Raw genomic sequence first — 15815 nt, 5'->3', positions numbered from 1 at the left:
TTACTTAAATATATTACTTAAATGGAGAACGGTTGCAGAATTCTGAGGTGCTGAGGGATCTAGGTGTTCTGGTGAATGGGTCACAATAGGTTAGTTTGCAGGTATAGCAAGTAATTAAGAATGCAAATGGAATGCTATCCTTTATTATGAGAGGAATTGAACATAAAGGGAAGGAGGTTATGCTTCAGTTATGCATTTGTGAGACCACTTATCAAATAGTATGTGCAGTTCTGAACTTCTTATTTAAGGAAGGATTTTAAAATGTTGGAAGCAGTTCAGAGGAAGTTTACTAGATTGACACCTGGAATGAGTGGGTTGCCTTTTGCGGAAAGATTAGACAGACTGGGCGTATTCCCATTGGAGTTCAGAAGAGTGAGGGATGACTTGATTGAAGTCTATAAGACCCTGAATGGTATTGACAAGTGGACATGGAAAGATGCTTCCTCTTTTGGGGGCACTATTTTAATATTCGGAGTCGCCCCGTCAGGACAGAGGATTGACAGAGAATATGTTGGTGAGTGCCAGCTATCCTGGTATCCTGGTAGTAGCTGCAACACTTGCGCCCCGAGGCAGTCATCTATACCCCCCACCTTTAAACCACCATGATGAGCCAGAGGATGGTTTTTGGGGGCATGGGCTACCCATCTGTATTCGGCTCAAGACTACCCTCTGCCACCCAACCATGTCGGGACAATGTTCCTACAATGAGAGCCATACTTCCACCAGGAATACCATGTAGCAAACCATTGCTGTTTTGAAACAACAATATTGCTACCTGGTCCGCTAAGGGGAGCCTTGCAATATTTGCTGGGGCAAGTCTCCAAACTCATGGTTATCTGCTACACTCTCCACATCCTTGCTTTCATAATGATTACCTTTCAATCCAGCCTTCCGAGGGTACATTGGGAAGAGGAGGAGAAGAAGTGGAGAAGGAAGAAGGGTGGAGGCAAGCGGGAACTCTTCGCTCTGACAGTCCATGACTGTCTACTTAGACTCTGGTTCCCCTGAGATCGCACCCCAAATCACCATCGCTGAATGATTCCACATCATTCCTTTCTTTGATATGAACAATCACAGCATCCGTGGCCAAAATCCTGAAGTAAAAAACACCACAAAAATCATTTCAAAACAACTTAATCAAGCAAATCCTCTAATAATGTATTTAAAGTAGAATTATTCATGCTTGCCCATTCCTTTAACCTCTGTCTTTGTCTAGATTAGTGGCTCCGTTACAGTGTTACCCCAGGACCTGCAGCGTGGATGTTGGAAGGCTGCTGACTTTCACTGGAGGAGACAATACAGGGCTTTGCAGCAGCTCTCGACCTTGAGAACCGCCTTTCAACTGCATTACCTTAGCATGGTGGCATGCAGTCTGGGCTGTCTGGTTCATAGGCATCAGCAAGGGTACTGACAGGGTGGCAGTAGTGGGAACAGAAATATTGATGCTCCATGGAGCCACTGTCATTCTCCTGGAGCAGCATCTCAGTAATTGCACTCATCTGTTCGAGCACATATTATTGGATTGTTCTGAGGGCCTCAACACTGTTATCCAATGGTTTCAACCTCTGCTACAATGGAAGCCGAAACATCATTGCTGAGTTTGTGAGTGCAGACCTGCCAATGCATCAGCATTTTTGTGTGCATGCTTATCCATCCTGTTCCGCCCACTGACCCAAAGACACGCCGTTGTCCGGATAGAGAGATTCTGGAGAGCTGTTGACCGCTGCTATCTCCCCGAATAGTGACTCCGGGTAGTCCTCCAGCACTCCATCCACCCGGTTTGTGCCCGTAGGGCCCTGGGGGTCACCTTGGGACTAAAAAGCAGCTGGATTGAGCTACAGAGGCCCATGCATTATCTGGCTTTGCCAGCCCTGGCGGCTCCCCATTGTCTGCATCATGGTGTCGGTGCCCTCAGCAATGCCCCTTTGTGACTAGGCTATGTTCTGCAGTGCCTCGCCGATGTCTGCCTGTATCTGGAACATGCTCCTTAATGCACTGGCAATGCCCACCTGAGAATGGGACATGCTCTGCAAGGTCAACCTACATCAGGGACACGTTCTCCAGTGACCGGAACATGCAGTCGAAGCCCTCAGACATGGCTGTCACTGACTGAACAATGCCTTGGACACCACCACTCTTGGTACCGACACCATGCTCAGGTTTTACACTGCAGTCGCCACCCCAGCTGTGTTGGTCTCAGTTCCACACATTGCGGGCTCCATCACCTGCGCTCGTAGCCTTTGGTAATCCTCCAATCGGCTACGGGCCTGCTGGAGTGTCGCTGACATCCCTTCTGGATATCAATACTGCATCCTAGCATCTGCACCAGCTCTAGGTAAACCTGGTCCAGAGGCTCAGCATCTGACTGGGACACAGTTGGGTCCTGTGATCCAGCTCACCTCCGACTACTGTTCCCCTTGGATGTTCCTGCCTCTGCTTGATGTCCATTAGCAACTGTATGGTGCTCACTAGATTGTGCCCCAGAGGCCTGTCCACTACTTTCGCCCACCGGGATGTGTACCTCTGCGCTGGTGGAGGGTGGGCATGACAGCTGTCACGCATTGACAGTAGCATCCTCGGAGCTCTCCTCAAAGGTGTCCATTTGGGAGGCGGGGAGATGGGGGTGCACCCCCGATGGGCCGTCACCACTAGATGAAGATCCTGCGGGAGAATGAACATGTGGTCAAGAGGAGAGAGGGAGTATTCTGTCTGGCACGAACAACTCGCGTGTGACAGGCTATTTGGGTGGAGGCCAATGGACACTCACCTCAGCGGCGCAGGCCAATCTCGACATGGGTGATCGATCCGTCCTCGGTCACCCCTGCAACCTCCAGGGCCCATTTCTCATAGAGGGTGAAGATTCTGAATCCAGCACTCCACTGGCCTTCTGTGCAGTTTCCCATCTGTCGTGGGGACAGAGAGAGGACATAATGAGGCGGGGGCACGGGGTGGCTCTGGCAGGGGGCAGGTGTGAGTATCGCCGCTGGGCATGGGTGGGGTGCGATGGGTGCCAGGGTGCACAAGCGCGTGTTGGGTTTGGGGTGTGGTTCGGTGCCAACTGCAAGGACAGGGGTGGTGGTGGCAGGCGAGACCGGTACCAGGGGCTGATGTCAACTCACCCATGCAACTGGGTGGAGGTCATTTAGCTTCTTGAGGTACTGGATGATGGTCCACCTGGTGACAATCACCATGCTGACGGGCGCTGCCACTGCCTCCCAGATGCATTGGCTGCCCTGTGGCTGACCTGCTGACCCCCCCCCCCCCCCCCTCGGGGGAACAGGGTATCCCGTCTGGACTTCACCGCGTCCAATTGTCCGGCCAAGTCGGCAGCACTGAATCATAGAGCTGGTCTGCACGGTGGCATGGCTGTGTGCTGTCTGGGGTTTGATCTGCGCAATCAGTTTAAGAGCTATTCCCACTCATTAGCGGGGAGCTGATGAACACAATCCAGTGCCCTTATCTTAGTTAGATATCGGTGATGGCCTAACTGGGCTGGCCATCTGGAAACACTCGGTGATTTCCGCTCGCCACCACACTTAGAAACCTTTCTGTTAGATCGTGTCCATAATTCCCTCTATAAATTTGCAAAAATATTAGGGATAATTCATTCTCTTGTTCAGGACACCAGAACAATCTGTTATTTACACCCAGGCCACATTTGTAATTGAAATTAGCAACTACCATCTGAACTGCAAAAGCATTATCATGATATATACCAGGCTTTTCTGTTTTGAAACCACATTCTTTAATATTATAAATATAAACTTCATGAAGATTTTAATGATAGCAATTGAACAATCAATAGTTCTAAGTACTCGAGATATAAACATCTTAAAAATGAACCTGCTGGCTTATTACAGCGTTCAAAAATTCCATGTTTACTTTCTAAACAATACTAATGAATAGTGCTGAGAATGCAGTGAAGTTTCTGTGTTCACTAATCAGCACCTCCATAAATGGTTTAACGTTTTTTTGTTACTTAGTGAATTTTTAATTATTTATAAATAATACATTTGGAATCAAAATTCTATTTTTGTTTGTTCTGTACTGATTATATTTATTCTCCCTATCCACAGACACTTTATGAAGCCATCTACCTCCCATCTCATTAGGTCCTATTGTGGAATTCTCGCTGAGCAACAGAGAATAGAAAACTCAGCTGCCGGGCCTATGGCACACTGAAAGCAATCACTACAAGGTGAAGAAGCAGCAAGCGTGTTGATTTGCACTTTGAATGTCCTTCCTTCTTTACGTCAAGGCTTGGCTGAGATGGCGGACTCACTTTTGGTTACTTGCCTCCATCCCCGTTTTTGGATCAATGGACTTTAACCAGCTTGAACTCAGGGCTGGACATTTATGGAATATCCATTTTGGCAAGAATGGAAAATTAATTGACACTAATACGGTCGATTCTCCTCAGAACTTTTCTTTCTCCTTCTAAACTCTTGAGCACCCTTACTCTACTCAAGCAAAGACTCATTTACACCTTCTCCTCCGCAGACCCATTCTTTTGCAGGACATCAGAACTGAAGAACCTCTTATCTTCTTTCGCCCTTTAACAATTTATTGGGTTTTGAAACTCAAGTTAGCTTTCGACTGATTGCAGCTTTACAATAACTCTAACTTGCTCTTTCAAATTGGATTCCTGCCCAATGGCTTTTATGTTTTCACCCAGATTTCTCGACATGGAAGAAATAAAAAGATCTGCAAAATGCAGCTGCCTCACATCATGCTCAGTGGTTTTGTTCTTGCTCCATGGGTATTTTTTATTAAATGTGACTCACAGGTTGCAACTGTTCACATTTTGGGCAGAGACAGATTCAAGGCGGTACCATAACTATTGAATCATGTTTATTTGGATCAGTGGCAATTAAAATTCTACTATTTGCGAATTTTAAATCAGAATGTTTTCTGTGACTAGAAAGTTGGATTTCCTGATGAGGATTTTTTTTTCCCGAATCATTGCTTTCCTGATTCCCTGATGAGAGGATAGGCAAGTCTCAATTCTCTGTAAATGCACTCTATAAATGAACGCTAGAAAGAGCAAAGTCTTGAAATTCTCCTTGCTTTTACCCTCGTGGAAAGTATTTCATCTCTGCTCAGCACTTCCCTTGACAGCTCTATGGAAAATTCGGATCTGCTGTGTCGAGAAATCATGGAGATAGATCTACGTCTTGCCACTGGGTGGCGCAACACATCAGGGCTCCATCGATTTTTAGCGATTTAAAACTCAGCTACTTTTATACTCAAGTATTGTGGTACTGATGGAGTCAACTGTAATGTTAATTTTTAAATGAATCCTTTGATTTTAATTTACAAAATCTTTATGATTAATCTTGCAAGTTGACCTGCCAGGCCTTTCTCTTCAACAGGAAGATACTTTATTAATTCATATTACTGTTGAAATGTCAGATGGGGCATTCATTACAAAATGTAGCAGTCTGATCAGATACTGCTGAGTCAAGCTGCTACTGCTGTGCTTCCATTTTATAAAGAATTCAACAGAAACGTCAAAGATTCAAGAGAACCAAAGATTTCAAATTGCTGTTAGATTTTATACTCCAAGGTCAAATATATTATTGATTAAAAACTTTCTGAGTTCTATTCTGCCATAGTGTTGATAGTCTGGTTACTAGACCTAAACCACATTACTGGATTCCTCAGGGCTATATGTTATATTCAAAAATGATGATAAAGCAAAAAAGCCACCTCAGCTGCAATAGAGAGACTTTGGGCTGGATTCTCCATTCCCCCATCCTCGCAGCGCTCCATTCGCTGGCAACAGGACTCTGTCTTCCCGCTGCTTGTCAATGGGATTTTCCACTGAAGCCACCCCACATTGCCAGGAAACCCACGGGTGAGGGTGCGCTGCCAGTGGGAAAAGTGCAGACGAATACCCGCAGGATGTCTTTGATCTCAGGTATACAAATATATTCCCCCAATTACACAAAGTCATTTTGCTATGAACCAGCCAGTTCACTTTCAGTGGCAGGGCATCATATTGATCAATTATAAGGGTACATTAACTTCACCCTTTGAAGACTGAAAATTAGCATTAACACAGTAAGAACAAATGTGGAGAGTCGAATACTGACTGAACACTGAACAAAATAATCAATCAATGGATAATTTTGCTAAGTTGGTTTCATCAACTTGGAATTGTAGAAAATAATAATAGGTTTTATATCCACGGCAGAAATCAGACATTTTGAGAATAGGGCAAGGTATTCAGAACTAGAAAGGTTAAATGTACCTGTCAGATGTTTTCTGCAATGATTCTGGAAAAATAAATCAGGTGGATATTCAACTTTACAACTAAAATTGGATACATTTAAATTTTTTATTATGTTTCCAGTAACATTTCCAGTGACCCATTTAATTAATTTTTAAAAAGATATAGCTTTAACTTCAGCACTTTTAAGCAATAATCTAATTTGTAGAAAAATGTTTCACTAAACAAAAGCAATTTCCTTTACCCTTGTTTTGTTGAGTGTCCCTTGGGGAAAAATAAGTACATGCCACATTCATTAAGAATACAACTGGAACAAAAACTACAATCAGTTCTTCTTTTCTACAATAGAGTGTAATGGACAATACAGGTATCATAAATTTTGCCTTACATACGAAAGCAACAAAAATTATGTTCACTAAGGTTCAGAACAAATCACAACTGAGTGAAACAGTGTTTATACCCAGAAGCTCATTGCATTAGATTGAAATTACTCCTTTAGGGTCAACAGTATTTGACCTCATGCATACAAAATAGCAATTCAAACTAAAATATAAAAGGTCTATACAGTAGAGGTTGCATTCTATTCATATGTGAGTATTAGCGTATGATGATCCATGGGTTAATGTACTAGCTGAGGAATTAAGTTAGGAACTACTGGTTGAAAGGCAATGACTAGCTAAATACAGTTAGCACTTGCTGTGACTGTAATCTTGGTTATGAATTGAGTTAGGTGAATGAAAAAAAATCTGTACTGAACTTAATTTGTGAAAGCATTTAAAAATGTGAAATGTTTATCTGAAAGCAAAATTCGGATTAGGATACATCCAGCCTAATTTAGAACTTAAAGAACAGGAATGCATTTTCTGTAGATATGTGGGTTATTCTACCGTGCGTGTGCGATTCTAATGATATGTTTATTGAAATGTCAGCATCCATTTGAAAAAAATGTAAACCTGCCCGATAAATATGCGCTTCCAAGATTATTAGTACTACTCATGGTATAAACCAACAAATGCAACCTTATCCACAATGTTAAGTATGAACCCTAGCTCTGGCGTGGTGGTGTGGCTTAACATAGTAAAATAATTTTGTGCCATACACCAATTGTCTCGGAAGTCAAAGATGAAAACGATATCTGCATATGCACCGCTTTCAGCCAGTAAGAAGCTAAAAGAACATGAGATTAGAATATTACATCCAATTGGTTTACCGGGGAGGTGACTTGTTGTGTCATCAAATCAGCTGACTGCTATCTATTAGGACCAATCCCAGCACATGCATTTGAATAGAATTCTGAGACATTGCTCTAGGGGGCAGCAGATGTCAATTCCTTCTGAAACTGACACAATTCGGCAAAAGGAAACCAACAATGCAGCTAAAAAGGTGGCAAACAGATTTGGGCTCACTACAATAATCATTCCAGAATTTGAAAAAACAAATCATAATAAAAATTCCAAAAGCACAATCAAAATGTGCAAATCTTTAAAATGTCAATAATAATTAGTTCTTTTAAAATTTATATTTAAAATCAACCAATAAACAGCTTGAAGAGTGGAAACAAGTACTTCAGCCTAAAGCAAGGCAGCAGAATAAATGTTTCTTGATGATCAGGAAGGAGATGAAACATTCACAATTTATGATAATCAATCTATTCATTAACATATTCCAGGTGGTTCCAAGTGCTAAGAAAACATGGGAGTCAAAAAAGGCAAAACCGGTAGAAAGATCTCAATTTAATTTTTAAATTTGACTTCATAGCTAGTAAGAATGGATTTAGAGCTATGCAATGCATAGCCGCTGCTTCTGAAGTGTAGTGGAATCTCCATTATCCACACTTATCTATTTTTTGACGATCAGAATTTTTGTAAGATAGGCCTTAAGTGAGATATTGCCTTGTTGAAGAGCCTGCATTCCATTTTTCCTTTGAATAAAATTATATTTCTTTTGTTATTCATATTGCTCAGCTCGTCATTTATTTTCACAGATAAGCCCTTTATCATATTAAAAGGTTCACATTTTTGGTACCCTATGTTACCAATAAATTTTCAATATCCAGTGGGTAGAGGAGAGTGCAATATTATGATGTGTAAAAGAAGTGTTACTGTAAACCAAACTCAGAGTTGTGGCCCAGCACAGGTGCTGTTTGTACCAAGTGAGGCGTGACTCACCACATATTTATAGCACAGTTACCTTCTTTTCTTTGTAGAATTGACTGAGAATAAAAATTTAAATTCAAAATGGGCACATTGACAGTGAAGACAATGTACATTTGAAATTAAATGAAATAAAAATCGCTTATTGTCACGAGTAGGCTTCAATGAAGTTACTGTGAAAAGCCCCTAGTCGCTACATTCCGGCGCCTGTTCGGGGACAGTGAAGACAACATACATTTCACCTCTAGAACAACAGTACTGTCATATAAAATATATGGATATTTCATTTAGCATCGTGTAGCACACATTTCAAGAATAGAAATTCACAGAACATGTATTTGTTTTCATTTTTTATATTCCAACATTGACAGTCAGGGCAAGTGGGCAATGGTTCTAATCACTGCAGTATTTCAGAGCATTTCAAAATTGGAGGAACATTTTCAGATATTGTTGTGAACCACATTTTATTTATTTCCTTATAATATTTTAACCATTCGCGTTTATTTTTATTCTTAAAGTTGTTGGGATAATGAACCATATAGGGCTAACAATTGATCTGAACTTTTTTTGAGTACGGGCTGGGAATTCATAATCTGCCTGTGCCTAGTACCTTGGGGATACCTGTCGTGCAAATTTGGTTAAAACATAAGCATGGTGTCAGTTCCTAGCCTGTTCCTTTTACTGTATATATTTAAATAGTTCCACTTGGTAATAAAGACATTCTTTTAGACTAAGAAAATAAATCAATGAAAATTCTGACTTGAGAGAAGCTCCCAAAAGAAGCTGCTGGCATAGAGGAAATTCACCAGGTAACCCTCCAAAGAAAATGCCTGATAGCTGAAGGCATGGATTTTTAATACAGCAGAAGGCGCCATTAAATCTCCCTTGGAGGTTCAGCTTCAGAGCGCAGAGTACACGGAGCCTTACAAGGGTGAGCTAAATCTTTTACAATTACAGGCTGCAGCCAGTCCTGAGAACCCTTTCACTAATTCAGTGTCAGACGCATCACTGAATTACAGAATCACAGAATTATTATGGTGCAGAAGGAAACTATTTGGTCCTTCGTGTATGCACCAACTCTCCGAACAACATCATGGCTTATTGATATTCCGTTGCCTTTTGATTTGATTTATTGTCACATGTGCCGAAGTACAGTGAAAAGTATTTTTCTGCAGCTGGGGGAACATGCACAGTACGTACAAAGTAGACAAAAATAATAATGAACAGAGGACATTGACAAATGGTACATCGACAAACAGTGATTGGTTACAAGGTTGAACAAGTGGCCAAACAAAGCAAATAAATTAGCAAGAGCAGCATAGGGCGTCGTGAATAGTGTTCTTGCAGGGAACAGATCAGTCCGAGGGGAGAGTCGTTGAGGAGTCTTGTAGCTGTGGGGAAGAAGCTGTTCCTCTGTCTGGATGTGCGGTCTTCAGACTTTTGTACCTTCTGCCCTATGGAAGAGTCTGGAAGAAGGCAACGCCTGGGTGGGAGGGGTCTCTGATAATGCTGTCTGCCTTCCTGAGGCAGTGGGAGATGTAGGCAGTGGGAGGTGTATACAGAATGTGGGGGTGGCAAGCTTGTGTGATGCATTGGGCTGAGTTCACCACACTCTGCAGTTTCTTGCGATCTTGGACCAAACAGTTGCCATACCAGGCTGTGATGCAGCTGGATAGGATGCTCTCTATCGCACATCGATAGAAGTTTGTGAGAGCCGATGCAAATATGCCAAATTTCTTTAGCTTACGCAGGACGTAGAGACGTTGTTAGGATTTCTTGACTGTTGCATCAACGTGAGTGGACCAGGACAGACATTTGGTGATGGTGACTCCCAGGAACTTAAAGCTATCGACCATCTCCACTTCAGAGCCATTGATGCAGACGGGAATGTGTGTCATGCTACGCTTCCTGAAGTCGATGATCAGTTCCTTGGTCTTTACGACATTTAGAGAGAGGTTGTTTTCGGTATACCATGCAACCAAGTGATTTATCTCCCACCTGTAGTCTGATTCGTCGTTGTATGAGATATGCCCCACCATGGTCGTATCATCCGCAAAATTATAGATTGAGTTGGAGTTAAATCTTGCCACACAGACATGTGTGTATAGGAAGTACAGTAGAGGACTGAGCACACATCCTTGCGGGGCCCCTTTTCCCTGTACTCCTGCATATTGTTTCTATTGAAGTAGTCTACTCTTCAATGCCTCAGTTGAACCTGTCTCCCTCACAATTTCAGGCAGTGCATTTCAGATGCGAACCACTCGTTGTGCAGAAAAGCTCTTTCTCAAAACACGTTTGACTCTTTTGCAAATCACCTTACATCTGTGCCCTCTCACTTTTGATCCTTTTACGAGGAGGAACAATTTATTCCTACCTACTGTATCCAACCCCCTCAAGACTTTGAGTATCTCCATCAAATCTTCTCTTTGCCTTTTTAATTCAAGGCAGCAGTCCCAACCTTTCCAATCTATCCTCATAACTGAAGGAAACCCCAGAGCTAAATCCAATTCCCCAGTCAGAGTCCTAACACATGGCCTTCAAATTTGCGAGAAAAGAAAAAGAAGAATTAATGTAAATCTGTCAGGAATGACGTGACTGACAAGATCAAAAAACAGCAAGCGTAACTTCAAAATTCAAACATCTCGTTACTCAGCATAGCTAACAGCCGAACTAATGAAGTTGGCACACAGCCCATCTAGGCAGCCATTGTTCAGAGACCTCTTCAAGGAGCACACCATCACTATTTTGCGGAGTGTGCCATAGCCAACAAGCACAGAAAATCCATTTGTCTCACCGTCAATGATGATGCCAACTTAAAAGCCTGTAAGTTCTAAAAGTTGCACATACAATTTAAAGTTTTATTTAAACACAATTCAACACTTCCAACACAATTTGGAGTAACCAAAACAATCACAAAATTGGCGTCTTTGGAGGAAAATATTTTAAAGATACGGCAATGCTTTTGGTTGAAATGAAAGGTCAGAAGAAGAGCAGGTGAACACGTTGCTTTACTCTGTCGGCCCAATTGCAGATGACACAATTCTAAGTCATGATATTACTAAATCACCTGCCAAATTCAAGGAGGGTTTAAAATCTTTTGACATTTATTTTAACTTGACAAACAATGAAATACTGGAAAGAGCCAAATTCAATAAGAGAGTCCAACTGCCAGGGGAATCTGTCAATTGCTTCTCTGTGGGATGGCAGAGTTGTGTAAATATGGAAAGGTAACATTTGAACTCATCAGAGATAGAATAGTGGTGGGTGTAAGAGATGCTGCATTCTAACTACAAGCTACTAATTACAAGCTCAATAAGACCTGAACTCCATGAGCAGCACAGGACAATCTTAAGGGGAGAGAAAAAAACATGGGTAGAAGCCACCACTGAAGCCCAGTTTATCAAGACACAAGACACAGGGTCAATCTAAGTCAAGGAAAGCAATGAAGCAATTCATTAACCGGCCAGCAGATGCAAATCTCCCTCACAGGAGAGATCAATGTCCGAGCAGCACAGCCAAATGCTTCCACCATAACAGGATGGGACACTATGACAAACTACGCAAGTCAAAATCCCAGAAACACACAGCAGGCCCAAAAGTAATCCACGAGGTTGAGGATTGTGGTTTCTCATTCTGGAATGCAGACATCTTTGTCAATGGCCATCCAACAAATTTTAAATTAGATCCAGGTGCCAGCATGGCAGTTCTGGTGGACTAGGAAAAATGCTCAAAGTCCCCTGGATTTGAACGAAGAATACTCCACTTTAGGTGGCAGAAGGAATCCAACATCCAGTCATTGGCATGATTAAAAGTAATTTGAAATAGAAGCAAATGTGATTTTAGAAAAAACTTTTTCATGAGTGTTTTGGGTCTGGAATGCTCAACCTGGAAGTGTGTTGGAGGCAGGTTTAATTAAGGCATTCAAGAGAGCATCAGATGATTGAGGTGAGAGTGACTGCCCTTGGCATTAAGGTAGCATTTGACTGAGTATGGCATCAAGGAGCCTGAGTTAAACTGGAGTCAATGGGAATCAGGGGGAAACTCTCTGCTGGTTTGAGCCATACTTAGCACAAAGAAAGATGGTTGTGGTGGTTGGAGGTCAATCATCTCAGCTCTAGGACATCACTGCAGGAGTTCCTCAGGGTAGTGTCCTAGGCCCAACCATCTTCAGCTGCTTCATCAATGACCTCCCTTCCATAATAAGGTCAGAAATGGGGATGTTTGCGGATGAATACACAATGTTCAGCACCATTCACGATTCCTCTGATAATGAAGCAGTCCATTTCCAAATGCAGCACAACCTGTACTATAACCAGGCTTGGCCTGACAGTGGCATGTTACATTCATGTCACACAATTGCCAGGCAATGATCATATCCTACAAGAGAAGATCTAACCTCCCCCTTGACATTCAATGGCATTACCATCGATGAATCCCCCACAATTAACCCTGGGGATTACCATTAATCAGAAACTGAACTGGACTAGCCATATTAATACTGTGGCTACCATGACAGGTCAAAGGCTAGGAATCCACGGCGAGTAACTCACCTCCTGACCCTCCAAAAGCACTCCACTATCGACAAGACACCATGTGGAGATGCCGGCGTTGGACTGGGGTGAGCACAGTAAGAAGTCTTACAACACCAGGTTAAAGTCCGACAGGTTTGTTTCAAACACGAGCTTCGCCTGAGGAAGGAGCTGCGCTCCGAAAGCTCGTGTTTGAAACAAACCTGTTGGACTTTAACCTGGTGTTGTAAGACTTCTTACTGTGGACAAGACACTAGTCAGGAGTGTAATAGAATACACTCCACTTGTTTGGATGAGTGCAACTGAACAACACTCAAGAAGCTCAACACCATCCAGGACAAAGCAGCCCGCTAGATTGCTCCCCCTTCCACAAATATTCAAATCCTCCATCACCGACGAACAGTGGCAGCCATATGTACCAGCTACAAGATGCACTGAAGTAACTTACCAAGGTTCCTTCGACAGTGTTGTGTTATGTTATTGCTAGTAACATAAGCTGCCACTTGATGTAGGCTCTGCTGAAAGACTCAGAGATAAGTTTAACGTATTTATTGAACGATTAACAATGCTCTTAAATGAGTTCGATACTCTACTAATCTGCCTCTAGTAACTCAGTCTATTTTGCTAACTATACAAGCTTGCTCTAGACCACGTGTTAGGGTGTGATATTGCTGATAATCAACCCTGTCTTGCTCTTTTGGTTTCTGCCGGTGGAAGAGGCAGAGTCTGTGTGCCTGGTCCTTTTTATATGGGTCGTGTACTGCCCCCTTGTGGTAATGCAACCTCTGGGTGTCCTGATTGCCCATTGGTTGTGTCCTGTTCTAATGACCCATTGGTTGCATGTCTGCATGTCATGACATCTCTGGTGCTCCCTCTAGTGGTTACTTAGTTGTAGTGTATTTACATGAACCCCTTGTGTATATACAGTGATGCATAATCACTACATTCCCCCTTTTTTCATGTTACATATTTTCTGTAATTACTTAAAGAAAATTGTAGAAAACAGGTAGATGAAGGATGACATATACAAGTTGTGATGATATTGATGATTATACCATACAAATTAATATCTATGAGTCCAATCTTATGAATTTGTACGGTTGAGTTGCTTTCTTCTTCTGTTGTTGAAGTGGTAGATAGAGATAGAGAAATACAGCACAGAACAGGCCCTTCGGCCCACGATGTTGTGCCGAACTTTTGTCCTAGGTTAATCATAGAATTTTGGACACTAAGGGCAATTTTTCATGGCCAATCCACCCAACCTGTACATCTTTGGACTGTGGGAGGAAACCGGAGTATCCGGAGGAAACCCACGCACACACGGGGAGGATGTGCAGACTCCACACAGACAGTGACCCAAGTCGAAATCGAACTTGGGACCCTGGAGCTGTGAAGCAATTGTGCTATCCACAATGCTACCGTGCTGCCCTTAAGAAGTTAATCTACACTCCATTATTCTACCCTAATCCATGTACCTATCCAATAGCCGCTTGAAGGTCCCTAATGTTTCCGACTCAATTACTTCCACAGGCAGTGCATTCCATGCCCCCACTACTCTCTGGGTAAAGAACCTACCTCTGACATCCCCCCTATATCTTCCACCATTTACCTTAAATTTATGTCCCCTTGTAATGGTTTGTTCCACCCGGGGAAAAAGTCTCTGACTGTCTACTCTATCTATTCCCCTGATCATCTTATAAACCTCTATCAAGTCGCCCCTCATCCTTCTCCGTTCTAATGAGAAAAGGCCTAGCACACTCAACCTTTCCTCGTATGACCTACTCTCCATTCCAGGCAACATCCTGATAAATTTCCAAAGCTTCCACATCCTTCTGAAAATGAGGCGACCAGAACTGCACACAGTACTCCAAATGTGGCCTGACCAAGGTTTTGTACAGCTGCATCATCACCTCACGGCTCTTAAATTCAATCCCTCTGCTAATGAACGCTAGCACACCATAGGCCTTCTTCACAGCTCTATCCACTTGAGTGGCAACTTTCAAAGATCTATGAACATAGACCCCAAGATCTCTCTGCTCCTCCACATTGCCAAGAACCCTACCGTTAACCCTGTATTCCGCATTCATATTTGTCCTTCCAAAATGGACAACCTCACACTTGTCAGGGTTAAACTCCATCTGCCACTTCTCAGCACAGCTCTGCATCCTATCTATGTCTCTTTGAAGCCGACAACAGCCCTCCTCACTATTCACAACTCCACCAATCTTCGAATCATCTGCAAATTTACTGACCCACCCTTCAACTCCCTCATCCAAGTCGTTAATGAAAATCACAAACAGCAGAGGACCCAGAACTGATCCCTGCGGTACGCCACTGATAACTGGGCTCCAGGCTGAATATTTGCCATCCACCACCACTCTCTGTCTTCTATCGGTTAGCCAGTTTGTTATTCAACTGGCCAAATTTCCCACTATCCCATGCCTCCTTACTTTCTGCACAAGCCTACAATGGGAAACCTTATCAAATGCCTTACTAAAATGCATGTACACTACATCCACTGCTTTACCTTCATCCACATGCTTGGTCACCTCCTCAAAGAAGTCAATAAGACTTGTAAGGCAAGACCTACCCCTCACAAATCCGTGCTGACTATCACTAATCGAGCAGTGCCTTTCCAGATGCTCAGAAATCCTATCCCTCAGTACCCTTTCCATTACTTTGCCTACCACCGAAGTAAGACTAACTGGCCTGTAATTCCCAGGGTTATCCCTATTCCCTTTTTTGAACAGGGGCACGACATTCGCCACTCTCCAATCCTCTGGTACCACCCCTGTTGACAGCGAGGACGAAAAGATCATTGCCAACGGCTCTGAAATTTCATTTCTTGCTTCCCATAGAATCCTTGGATATATCCCGTCAGGCCCGGGAGACTTGTCTATC

This window comes from Scyliorhinus canicula, chromosome 8 (assembly GCF_902713615.1).
Source record: "Scyliorhinus canicula chromosome 8, sScyCan1.1, whole genome shotgun sequence".
NCBI lineage: Eukaryota > Metazoa > Chordata > Chondrichthyes > Carcharhiniformes > Scyliorhinidae > Scyliorhinus > Scyliorhinus canicula.
Note: the sequence above shows the minus strand (reverse complement) of the source record.